This window comes from Schistocerca piceifrons, chromosome 1 (genome assembly GCF_021461385.2).
Source record: "Schistocerca piceifrons isolate TAMUIC-IGC-003096 chromosome 1, iqSchPice1.1, whole genome shotgun sequence".
NCBI lineage: Eukaryota > Metazoa > Arthropoda > Insecta > Orthoptera > Acrididae > Schistocerca > Schistocerca piceifrons.
This window is the reverse complement of record NC_060138.1, coordinates 643,524,234-643,541,121: the sequence shown is the minus strand read 5'-3', so window position 1 is coordinate 643,541,121 and position 16,888 is coordinate 643,524,234. Positions and strand designations below refer to the sequence as shown.

At 39.2% G+C, this 16,888-nt stretch overlaps 1 protein-coding gene across 1 annotated transcript in view; it reads left to right on the top strand.

The window, feature by feature from the left end:
• LOC124760357 (collagen alpha chain CG42342-like) overlaps nucleotides 1–16,888 on the top strand; it is a 641,799-nt gene that overhangs the window by 36,392 nt on the left and 588,519 nt on the right. The window lies entirely within an intron of this gene.

Sequence of the window (16,888 nt, the reverse complement as noted above, 5' to 3'; positions counted from 1 at the left end):
TTGACAGATATAATAAAATCGCTTCTAGAAAGAAACCTTCAAACCACAGCCAGCTCGCCAATTAGTTATTAAAATCATCCACTTTGGAATATTTTTGATGGTCTCAACCGATCACCTCAGTTTCCCAACTACTGGAAGCGCACCGAAACGGTCGCAATGACGAAAACAGGAAAATCCTCAGTTGTCTGCAAACAGAATAGTCCAGGCAGCCTTCTGCGAACCCTCGGTAGAATTTACGAGCGCTTCATGGTAAGGCCATTTTGGTAGTATGTCAGTAGACAACAAATTCTGCCAACATTCCATCACGGTTTGCGGCAAAAAATCTTTTCCCTCCAACAGATAACGGGAATAGTTGAAACCGCCAAAGGAAGTTTCAGCAAGAGAGGATATTGCAAGGTACTATCACTCTACGTAGCCTACCCGAATATTTGATTCGATGATGCACATCATACCTCTTTATAAATTACTCAACCAAGAATTTCCTGAGAAAATAGATGAAATTACTGAATGCTATCTGTCGGGTTAGAGCTTCCCCGTGAAATCTACCAAGCGACTCATCTGAGTAGGTGTTTTCCAAGATGTTGTAACATAAGTGTCCCAGAGTTTTATAATTTGTACATTTGTCAGTACGCGTATAAAACTTTTCGTAAACACAGCCTCTTATGCATCTGTTACTATGTTCTTCTCCTGCTTGAAGAATAGATACTTAGGAATTACGAGTCAGCAAACTGTACTTAACGAAACGAAGCACTGGGAAATAAATGGCAAATCTCTCCCTAATCAGAGAGAACCTTAATCTCGCAAAAACGCCAAGATAAAAAAGCCCCTACAACGACTGTGAACCTTCCAAGTAGTTTTAGCTAAACTCCATGCCGAGAAACTTGACAGAAACCTAGCGGAAGAGTGTAAGTAATGTACCTTATTTGAAACGTGAACTTCACTGCTACGATAGGAATGCGTTTATACCGCAGCGTATGTATAAGCCGTCTGTACTTGGTATATGCGTGCTCTGTGTACAGTCAAGTCAATGTTTAAATTCTACACACCGTCCAAAATAGAACAGTTCTCAACACTTCGAGTGGTTTTCACAAACCTCCTATCTTCACACTGCCCCCGTAATAATATGTCAACGTTGTTTCGCGTAATGGCACGCATTATAAAAGACTGCACGACACTACATTACTCTGTATAAATGTTCGACATGAACGCAACAATTACACTGTTTGCTATGTGGTTTACTCGTGTGTAATATGACGCAGATTAAAACATTTTCATGTCGTCATTTTATACGGAAATTTTTGGTTCATTTATAAAAGAGAATATTTTCGTTTTGTAAGTAGGGATACGGAACGCAGAGCGCAACTGCAACTATTTTGATGGCTGTGGGACAAAGTTAACGTTGTTTTTCCAAGTATGATCCGAAGAATAATCTTCGTTCCAGCGTGCTGTCTGTATGTTGTTAATTTGTATACTTGCTTTAGCGGTGTAGCAAATGTATTTACGTATGTTAGAAGCCCAAAGTGGAACTGCTGATCACTAAGGAATATGGTTTTATATCCTCCCTAATACAGTTTTACTCCAGAATATCATTTACAGTCTAACGGAATTGTATTCAAGATTCTTTGCTATCTCGTGCTGCATTGTCTCTCTGCAACTGTGTTTCTCGAGAAGAAACATTCATAAAATTCCAGTAAATTAGCGGTGGGAACTTAGAAATTTTGCGAGCCCAGTGTGGTAACCACTGCGCCACCTTGCCCAGTGCATTCTGGTTTTAGACTGCAGTATAACATTCACCTCATGACATCGCGATCGAATATTAGTTTGACGTATTATATGCGGAGGCTGCGGTGGAACACCGCAAAAACCATCGTACAGGCACTACAAGTGGTCTTCGACCGTGAGGACACGTGATGCCCCACATCGCACCCCATTAGCCCGCCTCGGGTGGCCCCATTTATTGTACGATATGCATACATTTTGTATCTGAGACCCTCAGGTAACTTTGGATCCACTAAATGAGATTTAGCAAACTCATAGTGGAACCGGTACATGCGTAGTTTCTAGATGTTCAGTATGCACATCCCCAAATAGATACGTTTCGTAAACTTTACTGCATCCTTCGACAGCTCCATAGCAACAAAGTTCTTATTGAATATGGTGACCCCCTTAAAATTTGGTCTGGTGATGCATTTTCTTATGTCCCATGGCCCATCCCATTGGGTCCTAATCAATATATCACATTCATTTCTTACATTCCGCATGATTTTACCGAAAATGGAATTAGTAATTAATTTATAAAAATCATTTTTGAAATCACTAGTCGGATCTGCCCTCTTTTCAGTATTTAATATACTCCTTCAACCAAGGGGACTGATTGAAGGAGATAGGTCGGGTGATTCTACCTACCTCCGACCCCAAGCTAAGAGGCTGCCGGAGATTACGATGATGAATTATATACCTCTGCTAGTGCCCAACAGTGGTCACCACTTTAGGGATAGTACTTCCTCGCAGAACGTGTTGCTCTGGACATAACTCAAGTCGTTTGTCATTTCATGCATGCCAACAGGGTATATGGGGTCTGCCTCCACCACATACCCTACATCAGAATCAGCCATCAGACCCATTATTTTCCACCTAATCCCTCTAATTCGTTTTCAGGCACCCATTGAAACCTTCCAACCGGCAGAGGCTGCACCGTGGCGTGCCTGTACAAGTTACTCATATCCAAATATAGAACGTAACTTGAATCGATGGAGGCATTGAACCCTGGATGCATACATGCGTTACTTGCCTTGGCGTGTCTATGGACACACTGGGCAAAGTCCCCCATGGATCCTATGCTCAAAGAAAAGAAGCATATCAGCATAATGAAAAGTTCGATGATGCGCCTTGTTTTTTGAATATAGCATCCCGGGACAATAAAAGGCGAGGTCCAGAGAGTACATGGCTATGCATACATTCCCGAAATTTTCAGAAACATCCACAAGCAGGTGCATGTTGATGCCCATATATAGTCTCGCATATTCATCCAAACTGAGAATGTTGAATTCCCGCCAGACGTTCACGCAATGCTCATAATCTGCACTAGTTATGTCATCGGCTGCGAGAGTACTGGTAAATGCAGGCGTGTCAGTCGAGTTTTGCCTTACTATCCAGATACTCATAAGGGAATACTCCTTTCCGGGTCACAAGTTGAAACTTTACCTCATTGGGGTATGCAGATCAGGTGATGTGCATATCCTCCTCAGGTAGAGTGTCAACATGTTTCTGGAGTGAAGTCTGCATGAAACGCAAAAAGTCTGGGAAGCAGAGCATAATTTTCGGGGTCATTCATTTCGAGAAAGAAATGTACTTCCCTATACTCTCAGGCAGGACACTGACCTGATCTTTCTTCACACCGAAATTAACCAACTGTTCAACTATAAAGTGAGCATCTAATCCACTCAAATTTTGAAAGAAGACGGGTATTGGTCATTGTAACTTATACTTCAAGTTGCATGCATTGTGAGATGCGTCATGATGTTTCCCAGTAAGATGACAGTGATCTCCAGGTGGAGTTTCAGCTTTTCTGTCTAATGGCAGCCCACAAATGTGATAGTTAACTGCATCATTGTATAATTTTTTATCCTCCTCCAATTCTGTCCTGGAGATGTCAGTGCTGTAAATGAGTGCTCTAAAGCCTATCAGCATCCCATGAAAGTTGTCGACCTCAGTGAGCAATCAAACTGCAGGATTATCCCTGACATAAGATTCACAGTGGTTAAGATTTGAATCATGTGAGTATACAAGTTGGAATGCTACCACATACAGTACTTGTTTTTGCGTGAAGGTCGTGTATGAGGTTATGGGGTTCCCCTTCACAGTGGGTGACAGGAGCAAGGAGACATTCGAAGTCAGCGTATGCAACAAATGGGCATCATTCATGGTCGTGAGCATTCTTGAGATTAAAGAACTTGTTTTCTTCGGTAGGCATAACAACACATACCAGTTCCTTGGATTCACAAACCTCCAGATGCGTTTTTAAATACTTTTCTTCTGAAAAGATATTTAGACACCTGAAGGAAATATGCTTTCTATGTTCACGTTTCGACAGTTGTCTGTAAGTACATGTCTCTGATCCCAACATAACGCTGATTGTCACCTTCAGAGAAGAGTAGCATGTTTACATGTAGATTACGCTCACCTGCATATTTCGGAAAATGGAGGGGTCCGACTGCAGTATGCTTGTCCTGCTTCTGTTGTTGATTAGCATCATCAGCTTTATCTGGCTTGTTTTTCTGTGTCTTCAGGCCACAAACATGAACTGATATTTTAGGATTTAGTGCCTGAAATTTTTGTATGTCAGGAATCTTTACGGGGAACTTGATACCGTCAAAATTATAATTTCTGGGGTTTTTATTCTTTGGTACATTGTATGTTGTTGTGCACTCGAGATGGTGTCTGTAATAGTCATTTCTCTCACAATCCAGGATTGACCATGCAAAACAAGCATTATCCTTCTTGTTTTCAGTGTTATTACAACCATGCTTGTTCTAAATATCCTCAGGGAGTTTGATATAACTGGATCCTACTTTTAATGTATCATAGACTTGAATATGGATGTTGAGGTGTGGTATTTGGTTGAGTGCTTTAGGTGACCTTCTTACTTCCATCTCGGGAAAGTGGTCAGTATAGGACGCAACGTGGATTCACGATACCACTCAGCAATTGATGCGCTCCGAGATATAATGCCATTATCACCCCAGATGTTGTGCATGCTTTTCACCTCAGCATGACTCTGCTGTTTTGGAGAGTGAGGCAGCTCACACCAGAGTACTATGTTACATTTAATGGCCTTAAATCTCAGATATTCTGGGGCTTTGAGGAGATCTGTCTCCAGCACTGGGAGGCACGGTTCTAGAAACCTGACTGGTTTGCGATACACTCCTGCTGGATGCTGCTAGCGAAAGAGATACGCCCCTCAGAGGCCCTACCTAGCAACTGCCGAGTATTTTAGAGGGTCATGATGCTGCTAATCTGATGTCCTTTACAGTCAGAATGGGAGAGAGCACTACCGTTAGCCACAGGTTCATTATCATTAACACTGCAAATAAAACTACATCTAGGGGAAGCCAATGGCTGTGTCTACGTGGTGGATGGGAGCGTTAGGAAGGAGGCGCCTGTTGGGGTGAGGCATATGCATAGTGGCACACATACCTGTCATTGACAAGGGCCGGCCGCGGTGGTCTCGCGGCTCTAGGCGCGCAATCCGGAACCGTGCAACTGCTACGGTCACAGGTTCGAATCCTGCCTCGGGCATGGATGTGTGTGATGTCCTTAGGATAGTTAGGTTTCAGTCGTTCTAAGTTCTAGGGGACTGATGACCACAGCAGTTGAGTCCCATAGTGCTCAAAGCCATTTGAACCATTGATAAGGGTGATCAGTCTGGGATGGAACAGGAGGAGGCAGCGGCGATGAGGCCAAGTTTGAGCATCCAGGTTGCAGAGAGGATGCTTGTTGATGCTGCTGCACGCTGAGCCTTCAGATCATCAGCTTGGGGGGTGAGAGATCATTGCCATCCTTCTTCTTTTTAGTGCCGTGGAACTTCCTATAGTATTCTAGTGATCATATGCGGTAACCTATGAGCATATGTATTTTTTATGAGTCAAGATAGCAGTTATCTTAGGAGTGCCTAATCAACATTCTGCTCCGCTTCTGTGACCAATAGGGCGTCTTACACGCAAGCGCCAAAGAAACGTGCGAAGTTAAATACAGAGATATGCAAACAGGCAAGATACGGCACTGCAGTCGGCAACGCCTTTATAAGACAACAAATGTCTGGCGTAGTTGTTAGATCGGTTTCTGCTGCTACAAGGCGGGTTATCAAGATTTAACAGGATGTATACGACCCGGGCAACCGGGAGATCCGGGAAAAACCCGGGAATTTTTTCATCCGGGAGAAAACCGGGAAAAACCCAGGAATTGCTTGGAATTCCGGGAATTTTTCATTGTTTTAGTTTTCATTTAAATTTTTGTGATTTTGTCAGGTAGGAACCAATACTCTAACAAAGGATATTACTGTATCCCGCTACTGCAGAATAATACTGCAGCAACAAAACATGAACGAGAGGGAAAAAAAACGAAAATAAAACTTAAGTTGCAAAAGGAAATGCGCCCTATACAGCAACAAAACACAGTGCTCATACAAGCGTCTGCTTTTCTTATTTGTGTGTTCGCGCTACTTGAGAGTGATCTTGCTATTGGCTGACTACATCACATATCCTATGCTGTCATCAGCTGGCGAGATCACGTGACATGAGCTATAACTGGCTTACAAAAGCGAATCATAATCTCGATTTCAATGCTTCGAAAAGTGACATGCGGTGTTTCGTGGAATTCAAATTTGTCCTTCATAATACGGAAATATGCAGCGTACATGTTGCTGCACATCAAAGATCTTTCAAAACGTGTTGTCCCCCCCCCCCCCCCCCCCCCCGAGTTTCGTTTTCTAAAGTGCCGGGAAATTCTACGTCGGTATGTAAAACCATAAACATTCAAAGGAATGATGAGTTTTACAGTGCTGAGGAAGAGTATACTGTCATGGAAAAAGTGTATTTTCACCCGCGAGAAAGTGTATTTTTAACTGGGAAATCCAGGAATTTTTTTTTCCTTGTCCACATATGGACCCTGTGTAAGTGAGTTTTAACGTGGCCTTATTGTCAGCGCACGAGCGATGGAACACAGCACCTCCAAGGTAGCGATGATGTTGGTATTTTCCCGTACAACCATTGTACCATGAATATCAGGAATCCGGTAAAACATCAAATTTCTGACATTGCTGTGGCCAGAGGCCCACTCATGTACCCTTGATTAATGCATGGCACAAAGCTTTACCACACTGGACTCGCATTCCGGAGGACGATGGTTCAATCCCGCATCCGGCCATCATGATTTAGGTTTTCCGTGATTTCCCTAAATCTCTCCAGGTTCCTTTGAAAGGGCACGGCCGAATTCCTTCCCCGTCCTTTCCTAATCTGACGAGACCGATGACCTTGCAGTTTGGTCTTTTCCTTGCCTGGGTCCGTCAACAGCAACATTGGACTGTTGATGACTGGAAACATGTTGCCTGGTCAGACGAGTCTCGTTTTAAATTGTATCGGCTTAGAAGGCTGAAATTAGTCATAAACAAACAAAATTAATACAGCAAAAGTGGAAAATGTCATATTCTTTTAGTATGAATGTGTTTTCTGTAGATGGCCTGCTAAATGTGCCCTTTTCCAGTAGATCTTAGGAAGAGAAAGTGAGATTTAAGGGCAGATGTAGGGCAAATTTGCGAAAAGATGTAACTTTTTTAATTGAATAATTTATTAAATTGATCATTTAAGAATAACATCGCAAAGTTTCATAATCAAATTCTGGCTAGAAATATGTTTAGAAAAAGTTTGTTCGGACATCTGCGCCTTGCCACACCCCCTTTTTCTATGCTGTGGTCCACATCTTCTCTACAAGAAATTTTTTGTGCATTAATTTTTCGTTCACACACTCGAAATGAGTCTAGGAGGCTGTGAGGAGAATTACCTTTGCTTGTTACTTTGTTTACAACATGGTTTTTTTAATAGTGATGATGATGATGATGTGGCCCCATACTCTGAAGAGCATAGGGGGCGATGCGGGAGACCCAAACTGCCGACTAGGCAAGGTCCTGATATATGTCCATCATGTTTTCATATTTCAAGGATCACCTCAATGTCACCTTTCGTTGCTCAAGTGAATATCTTACTTCATTCATTGCTGCACTGTCATCTACTGAAAAGGGGAGCACCAACGTCTGTTAAGAAAACAATGGACTACTCTACATTGCAAAACTGCAGTGGTATGTCATTTTGTTCCAAAGATATTAGCTACGGTACCAAAGAGTTTCTACGTTTTTCTGGACCCTTCTGTATATTGCACATGAGAAGAATGTTGCTGACCAACGATGTCAGCCGACAGCCTTAGTTTGAAAATTCGTCGTAAGTTAAAGAGTGCAAGGACCACTGACAGAGTTAGGGAGGGGATCATGTGTTTCAGTGATGTGCAATAGCTTTCTTATGACTCTGAAGTATCTATTGTTGTCTTCTCGTTATCATGTACTTAAAAGGTGTTCTGCATGTATGTTAAAATAAATTAGTTCTTTAATTTGTGATGTGCTGTGCGTTTGCATGTGTTCCCTGCCAATTTTTCTAAAGGAGATTCACAGCAGGAGCACTATGTGTTGTGCAGTTGGATTTCCTGCCTGTGTCTATGCTTCGATGACATGTCCCGTTGAATAGCACAAAGAACAAATGACAAGTTAGCAGCATCAGACTTCTGTGGGAAACGTGGGTGCAAATGCATTCGAATCTATATCATCCTCACACAAACATTATTGTAGTTGAGCAAATACAACTTAAATTTAAAATTATAATAGCTTTTGGTACATAATTTATTAGTATTATGCTCTTAAGGGGAGCCAGAATGATCCATCTCCTCCATGTTAATTTTAGCAAATAGAAGGAACATTTTTTCTAAAACCATTAAACATTTTGCTCTGAAATTTGGACTACATGTTCAGTGAATATTTCTCTACAAAGTTATAATGCCAGGTTAAGAAATATTTATTGGTTTTTGTTTTTCAATTTTTTAAACAGATGCTTATTTTTTCTCTAAAATTTTGCACTTTTTCTTCTATAACTCTTGAATTATACAATATTTTTTTACAATTTGTTATAAAAATGACGGAAAAGAAGTAAACAATATTGTGTATAAATTTCATTGATATACTGTTAGCAGTTTTTGCGAAAATGTACCTCAAAGATGAAAATGTTAAAATTACAGGAAATGGATACCAAAGTTTTTTAATACATTCCTGCCCCATATGATGGATTATCAGTATCCTCTACTTTTTCCAGTCTTAGTTTCCTTTTCACTGGTCTTTTCTTCCCTTTTGCTGCATGTTGTACGCTTTTGCCTCTTCTTCCTGCACCTCTTAGTCTTTCTTCATCAATTAGGCGCATTGTGGAGGTGGTGTTGTGTCCTGGTTGGAAACCTAAACGTTTCAGCACATCACATTTGATAATGTTTCCTTCATTGTATGTTGCCACTGCATCATACACTCCAAAATGCAATGTTTTTATCTGTACAAACACTCTTTCGGGAATCCTAATCCAAATTAAATTATTTACACTTTCTTTTGGGTTTTGTGTTTTCCCATGTAAACACTTTTCCAATAAACTTGGCTGTGATAAATCTCTGAATATGGGCTTAATTACATCAATTACAGCATTTGGCAAACTGTTGTTATGGGCATATTCCTTTTCTGATTGGTACTTACACCATGAGTCATCACCTGTGGGGCACAGTGCATGTTGTGGGTGCTGTTAATGCAGTATGGAAAAATAATGCCCATACTGCTCTCCTCATATGCTCAATGCTTCTTGTATTTTGCCTAATTGCACACCCATAATACCTCTGCAATCTATAAATTGCTTCATCTGTCAATCTTCCTCTTCCTCCAAGGGTCTTACCATCACTAAGCTTCTGGGATCCTAATGTCTGCTTTAGTTTGCGCAAGCAAGCCCCTATGCACTTCTGCACATGTCCAATGCACTGCTGTTTTTTAATGTGAATTTCATTGCCATAAGGTTTGAGTTCCTCTACAGCTTTATATCCCTTAGCATCACCATCTCCTGGATAGTTAGTGATCATACATTATACCACTCCTGTGATCTGAAAAAAATTGCTTTCACTCCATCTACATTCATCACTTCACTCGTGCCGTGAAAATTTGCTTCACAACTTTCACTATGTTCGTCCTTGGTATTGCCCTTACATCTACAATGTTTTGAGAGAATAGCAACATCAATTACTTTGCAACTGTCTCCACTGGTAACTGTCACAACTCCATTTACAGATTTATGACCTCTAAGTTGCCATGATCCATCTAAAGCAACAGTTAAATCTCTACAATTTCCATTATCTGTCACAGCTTCTTCAATTGCTTTCTTCATTGTTGCTTGAGCAATATCTTCAGCAGAAGATCCCACCAATTCATCATAAAATCCAAACTTTGTTGGTGGTTTTGGCAAGTTCATAATTCCACATAACATTGTCCCTGCAGCACTGCCCTTGCCAATGCAATGCAAGCCATACACTAGCCTAACATTTATATCATACACCTTTCCACTATTACCACTATGAGGAATACTGTTAGAATTAGAAAACAAAACTTCTGCAGCACATTTGTTACACTTCAATAACATTTTACTTGCCAAACCAATGTTTGAAGTTATTTTCAATTCCAGTCCTCTTTCACTTTCATAGTTTTCAAATTTTTCTTTGCTGTCACAAAGATTCTTGCTGGAAGAAGTTCTATCACATTAATTTGGAGTAGTCAATGTAGTCGATGAAGCAGTCTGAGCAGCATCTCCCTTCCAAACAACAAAAGATTTCTTCTTCCACTCATTGTGGCTTTTCTTAAACACTCGATTGCTGAAACGGGGTTTATTGATACCCACAAACCAAATACGTGAAACAGGTATGAGCAAAATTCGTCAAAAATGCAAAATTGAACAACTAAACAACACAAAGCAAACTCCACAAGTCAACACACATGGTATAGCATTTATGTTTACCGATATGAACAGTCACTTGTCACAGAGATAAAGCCATATATCGTTGGAAAACAAAACACTATCTAATTCCGCAAAGATACCCTGCTTATATCCATACCAAACTATGCCATCATTTACAAATACGTTAAATTTACTTTGGTCTATAAACAGTACCTCATTTCAGAAACTTGTGTTCTTGCTTATATGCGCTTGATCAAATTCAGGTCTCAGTTTCTTGTTCTTGATGATGTATAGTTCTCTTCTAGGTACCCTTGCTCCATACCCTGCACTACTTAAAATGTAGCATACAGCCTTTGATGTGATTTCCTTCCCAAACTGATCACCAACAAGCACAGACAATCTGGAAACTGTCAATTTAGGATCGTTTTTGACCATCCTTGTTATCATATTTCATCCTTTTTGAGTTAGCTTCTGTGGTCGATCTTTTCTTCTGCTGTTACAGTATTTCTTTCTCTAACTCACGATATTAAGGACTGGACAGTTGCCCGGCTTCTTCCAATAATATCAGCTATTTCTTAAAATGATATTCCGTTTTTGTATTGGGAGATACGTATTTGCCTTTTCTTTTCAGTTGTTTCTTTCCCTTTCAGATGCATTTTGCTGTTGCATGCCATTCATGGCAAATCAGAACCATCATTCATGAGGTGCAGCTTGCCACTGAAGGCGTAGCTCACTGCAAGCGGTTTGTTAGTCACTTCTATGTTTACATTTCTAGTAGTGTATGAATATTTTTTTCACCATTGTGTGAAGCCAGCTGGTACGGAGCTTTTATGTATTTTTTTCAGAAGTGTAACTTAGTTAATCCTTTTATATGTACAGATTAGAAAAGACACCTCATATTGTTAATTAACCAAGTAACATCTCTGGTTGATAACTAAAAATAAAGTTGTGGGCAGCGTTGTATGAATACTTTTCCTTATTACTGTTTATAAATGGTAGCGAATTCACATTTTATATTTGCTATCGTGTTTCTTTAAAAAAATTTAAGTACTATGTGAATTCACTTCATTTTTATACGTATGACAATTTTTCTTAGCAAACAGTGGATAATGGCTTAAAATGCAGAAAACAGTTGTGAAACAAATGAAAAGTTTATAAATATCTTACTGCTTGATTGGAAAGAATACTGCATTCAGTCACAATTTGTAGGCCTATATAGGTGTTACGGTACCAGCAATGAGGAAGCTGGGTGTAACAATTTGTAGGGATATGAAATGGAATGATCACATTGTCATACATAAAAGTTTTGTAGCAGATTTCCGTATTTTGATAGATACCCATCCTAGAATGTTGCTCAAGTGTATGGGACTTATATCAAATAGAATTAAAATGTGGGTAAAGTGCACTTATGGTGTGTGCGGTTTTTGGGTGAGGTGTAGATGTTGTTAACAGGGTATTTCACTGATTTGTCATGGGTGGGACACTTGAACTAAATTTTTCAACCATTGAAAGCTAATATAACAAGAAGTGTAAACATAAATAAATAAATACTGGTGAACGATGATATGAATAGTTGTTGTACTTTCTTTTTAAATCTGAATATCAGAAATTTATGAGCTGTTAATCATCTTTAAAACATTTTCACTGGGGATACAGCAAATTGACATAGCACTGAACACGACCAGCATGTACAAGATTTGTGTGAATTAATGAACTTATATTTGAAAACATCAAAGTCACACTATTAAACATTTACCTCTGTGCGAAATATCACTAAATATACATTGTTAATATTTACTTATAAAAACTGAAATTGAAGAGTTGTCACAGATGAGACAATTGAAATGGAATTGCTTTTATAAGTGAAAATTAATTTCATTTTATTAATTTCTAGATGAATCAGAAACTGATATATTTAGACCTCACTTCCAATTTAAAAAACCTTATACTTATAATTAAGATAAATTTCAGTACAGCTTTCAGTGTACCTAATTATTTTAAGTTAAAAATCCACCACTAAAAGAAAAAAAAAAGATAATGCAGCTCACTGCTCATCAGCTTTCATAAATGACTAAATTTTCCTGAAAATTCATAATATAAGGTGTTCCTAACATGTTTGCTGCCTGAATTTGGGAGAACTGCAAAAACTTGTTTGATATCGATGTTGCATACATCCTTCGCCGAGTCCTCTACAAATGTTGTTGTTGTGGTCTTCAGTCCTCGGACTGGTTTGATGCAGCTCTCCAAGCTACTGTATCCTGTGCAAGCTTCTTCATCTCCAAGTACCTACTGCAACCTGCATCCTTCTGAATCTGCTTAGTGTATTCGTCTCTTGCTCCCTCTACGATTTTTACCCTCCACACTGCCCTCCAATACTAAACTGGTGATCCCTTGGTGCCGCAGAACATGTCCTACCAACCGATCCCTTCTTCTAGTTAAGTTGTGCCACAAACTTCTCTTCTCCCCAATCCTATTCAACACTTTCTCATTAGTTATATGATCTACCCATCTAATCTTCAGCATTCTTCTGTAGCACCACATTTCGAAAGATTCTATTCTCTTCTTGTCCAAAATATTTATTGTCCATGTTTCACTTACATGGCTACACTCCATACAAATACTTTCAGAAACGACTTCCTGACACTTAAATCTGTACTAGATGCCAACAAATTTCTCCCCTTCAGAAATGCTTTCCTTGCCATTGCCAGTCTACATTTTATATCCTCTCTACTTCAACCATCATCAGTTATTTTGCTCCCCAAATAACAAAACTCCTTTACTACTTTAAGTGTCTCATTTCCTAATCTAATTCCCTCAGCATCACCTGACTTAATTCGACTACATTCCATTATCCTCATTTTGCTTTCGTTGATGTTCATCTTATATCCTCCTTTCAAGATGCTGTCCATTCCGTTCAACTGCTCTTCCAAGTCCTTTGCTGTCTCTGATAGAATTACAATGTCATCGGCGAACCTCAAAGTTTTTATTTCTTCTCCATGGATTTTAATACCTACTCCAAATTTTTCTTTTGTTTCCTTCACTGCTTGCTCAATATACAGATTGAATAACATTGGGGAGAGGCTACAACCCTGTCCACTCCCTTCCCAACCACTGCTTCCCTTTGATGTCCCTCGACTCTTACAACTGCCATCTGGTTTCTGTACAAATTGTAAATAGCTTTTCGCTCCTTCTATTTTACCCCTGCCACCTTTAGAATTTGAAAGAGAGTATTCCAGTCAACATTGTCAAAAGCTTTCTCTAAGTCTACAAATGCTAGGAACATAGGTTTGCCTTTCCTTAATCTATCTTCTAAGATAAGTCGTAAGGTCAGTATTGCCTCACGTGTTCCTACATTTCTACAGAATCCAAACGGATCTTCCCTGAGGTCGGGTTCTACTAGTTTCTCCATTCGTCTGTAAAGAATTTGCGTTAGTTTTTTGCAGCCATGACTTAAGTTCATTAATTTTCACATCTGTCAACACCTGCTTTCTTTGGGATTGGAATCATTGGAAGTCTGAGGGTATTTCGCCTGTCTCATGCATCTTGCTCACCAGATGGTAGAGTTTTGTCAGGACTGGCTCCCCCAAGGCTGTCAGTAGTTCTAATGGAATGTTGTCTACTCCCGGGGCTTTGTTTAAGCTCAGGTCTTTCAGTGCTCTGTCGAACTCTTCATGCAGTATCATATCTCCCAATTCATCTTCATCTACATCCTCTTCCATTTCCAAAATATTGTCCTCAAGTACATCCCCCTTGTATAGACCCTCTATATACTCCTTCCACCTTTCTTCTTTCCCTTCTTTGCTTAGAACTGGGTTGCCATCTGAGCTCTTGATATTCATACAAGTGGTTCTCTTTTCTCCAAATTAAGTTCAATATTTCTTCTGTTACCCAAGGATTTCTACTAGCCCTCCTCTTTTTTTCCTAATTGATCCTCTGCTGCCTTCACTACTTCATCCCTCAAAGCTACCCATTCTTCTTCTACAGTATTTCTTTCCCCCATTCTTGTCAATTGTTCCCTTATGCTCTTCCTGAAACTCTGTACAACCTCTGGTTTAGTCAGTTTATCCAGGTCCCATCTCCTTAAATTCCCACCTTTTTGCAGTTACTTCAGTTTTAATCTACAGTTCAAAACCAATAGATTGTGGTCAGAGTCCACATCTGCCCCTGGAAATGTCTTACAATTTAAAACCTGGTTCCGAAATCTCTGTTTTACCATTATATAATCTATCTGAAACCTGTCAGTATCTCCAGGCTTCCTCCATGTATACAGTCTTCTTTCAGGATTCTTGAACCAAGTGTTAGCTATGATTAAGTTGTGCTCTGTGCAAAATTCTACCAGGCGGCTTCCTCTTTCGTTTCTTACCCCCAATCCATATTCACCTACTATGTTTCCTTCTCTCCCTTTTCCTACTGACGAATTCCAGTCACCCATGACTATTAAATTTTTGTCTTCCTTCACTATCTGAATAATTTCTTTTATTTCATCATACATTTCTTCGTCATCTGCAAAGCTAGTTGGCATATTAACTTGTACTACTGTGGTAAGTGTGGGCTTTGTGTCTATCTTGGCCACAATAATGCGTTCACTATGCTGTTTGTAGTAGCTTACCCGCATTCCTATTTTCCTATTCATTATTAAACCTACTCCTGCATTACCCCTATATGATTTTGTATTTATAACCCTGTAGTCACCTGATCAGAAGTCTTGTTCCTCCTGCCACCGAACTTCACTAATCCCCCCTATATCTAACGTTAACCTATCCATTTCCGTTTTTAAATTTTCTAACCTACCTACCAGATTGAGGGATCTGACATTCCACGTTCTCTCTACAAATATCAAACACGTAATCTGTAATTTTGAATTTTCTTCAACAGCACTCTGTGTAGTTGCAGCATACTTGTATTTGGCTGATTTCTCTCTTGCAGTTTGGAACTCCAACAAAATACTTCAGTGGTAGGCAGTGAAAACCTCATAACTCCATCTGTCTGTGAAAATTCATAATTTCTGTAATCAGTAACTTGATAATCAAAGAGAGATTTTAAAGTATGTTAATTTCTCCAATCCGTCAATAACTAGGCTTCTGATATACAGGTATACATGTAGCAACTTTCCGTAATACTTTGTATTATTTTTTAAGAAACCATTTTTGCTTCACCTGCAAAATTTAACAAAATGGAGTTATGACATTTTCATTGCCTAGCATCAATATATTCCTGGCATGACTGTTCAACAAATGGTTCTGACCCTGTAACATCTTGCTGAGTCTACAATAGATGCCTTCATACCACGCAGTTGCCTGCTGATTTTATCACTTTTGAAAACGTTTTGTATTTTGACCAGGTTATCCCCTGTAAGTTTGTAAGTTGAAGTTTTCTTGTCTCCAAAGAAAAACTACTTGCTACCTTTCACGTAGGCTTTGCCATTCAAGTTTCTTTTTTAAAAAAAATGCTGATTGTTTTTGAGGGATGGAAGGAAACAGCTTCTTTACCTGAGCAACAGATATCTTGCCTATCTGGGAAGCACAGGTCTCTCATGCTCAGTCAGTATAGATTTTAATGTAAGCCTGTACTTTCTTTTATTTCAGTTTCCTTCCTTCAATGTTCAGTTAAGCATTTTTAGAGAAATATGCCACCATCTTCATGCTTTCCCTTCATTGTCTACCTTTGCGGGTATTATATTTGCTGGCATCATTCTGCAACTTTTCTCAAAGTTTTCTCATATGTTTTGCTGACATCTTTTTCTCATTATTGAAAAAAATAATAAGTCAATATTAGTGTAAACCATTAAGGCACTGGTTGTACCATAACTTCAAAATGATCAGAAGTTTTAAGTTGTTTAGATTTTAGTAACAGTCTAAAAAACTCTCAACAGTGAGGTACAGTTCATTTATAGATAGTCATTTACATTCTAAACACTGCTTTATCGGCAATGTTTCTATTGAATGTTCTCACTCCTAACACAAAATCAGCAGAGGTGCTGAGTTACAGAGTAGACTTTTTGTCATGGGTGTGACAATGAACGTAAAACTCTTTTTGTAAATTAGCTGTGAACCTAATATCTTCACTTTCTTTAAAAATTGAAGTTTCCATGAAAGAAAAGGTTCTGCTCTTGAGACTTAACAACTGAAACAACAACAATGGTTGCAACTTAAATTTAAATAGCGGCCAAAAACTTGTTGACCTCTATCCTCATTTGCAGAAACACCACATTTGTTTAACTATATTTCTTGAAATAATTTGGTAGCTGTAAAAATTGTTTTAAAAACAGTATTATCTAACTTTTGTGGAAAACTATAATATGAAATTACATAATTAAA